Genomic DNA, 1304 nt, shown 5'->3' with positions numbered 1-1304 from the left:
TCGCTGCAAGTTAAGCTTTGAGTTATGTGTCGAAGTATGTGTGTGACTAGTATAATTTTTCCTATGAAGCGGAGTGAACATGCCTCTTCTTTTTTCCTCAATAAAGAACTGTGAGGTGTTTGCTTCATAATATCTGTATAGGCTATTTAAAAAAGAGTAGCGTTCTTTTTCCTGCTAGCGGAGCGCTTCGTTAATCAGTTCTCCCATCACCCATGACGTTCTTTCACCGATTTATTTCCGTCCAACTGGTTTTTAGTATCGCCACAAAATTTTTATTTTTGCACTTTCCCTGTACTCGAATTAATCAACTTAATCTGCTTACCTTCTGCACCAAGTCCACCTTAACTTACTTACAACATTTATTTACACAATCACCTGCAGGATTTGATAAACATTTATTTACACAAACACTAGCAGGGTTTGTTGAATATTTGTTTACACAATTAAAATGAGTAGCTAAATTATGAGTTAATGTACTAAAATATTTATATTCTGTTGCAATGCACGGGCATTATCCTATTAAATAGTGAAATGGATTTAGAAACACATATTTATCATCGCCTAAAAATTGAGAAAGTTTTTTTTTTGTTTTGAACTCTTACATCTTTTCTTTGAGCAATGTTTTTTGTCAGGGTTGCTATTGGGTTGTTTTGTTACTCTGTTTCTTTCTTCATTTTTTTGTATAAATGAACATTTTTATATTGAGCAATGGAAATTTTTACAATATGTAATGAAACTTTTTACAAACACATGATGAGCACTTTCCAAATATGTGATGAACAATTTTCAAATACGCGATGATCATTTTAAGACGCACGAACAATTTTACCACACGTGATGAGCATTTTACAGATACTTGATGATTTTTTTTTCAAATACGTGATGAATATATTTTTCAAATATGCGGCGAACATTTTATGAGCATTTATTACTATCTACAATATAGTTTTTCCAGAAGAACTACTCAATTTTCCATTTAGTTCGAGAGAGGCTCCTATTGGACGCTCGCTGCTTCCAATAGAGTGTGCGAGGCACATAACGATTCCCGAGTAGGCCGGCCCTTTGGAAGGCAAAGTAGTAGAAGCGCATGGGGACTGTAGCATGGTTCAAACTTTTTGAAACCAGTGAACATTATTTGAAAACACATTTTTTCAAATGCAAACATTTTTCAAAATTTCAATCTTTTTTGGAAAAGGTGACTTTTTTTAAATTCCGAACATCTCTTGACAATTGTGATCAACTTTCAAAATTTCTGAACATTTCTGGAAAAAACTCAAATATTTTTTGGAAATTACGAAGATGAG

Source organism: Triticum aestivum, chromosome 4A (genome assembly GCF_018294505.1).
Source record: "Triticum aestivum cultivar Chinese Spring chromosome 4A, IWGSC CS RefSeq v2.1, whole genome shotgun sequence".
In the NCBI taxonomy this organism is placed as follows: Eukaryota; Viridiplantae; Streptophyta; class Magnoliopsida; order Poales; family Poaceae; genus Triticum; species Triticum aestivum.
Note: the sequence above shows the minus strand (reverse complement) of the source record.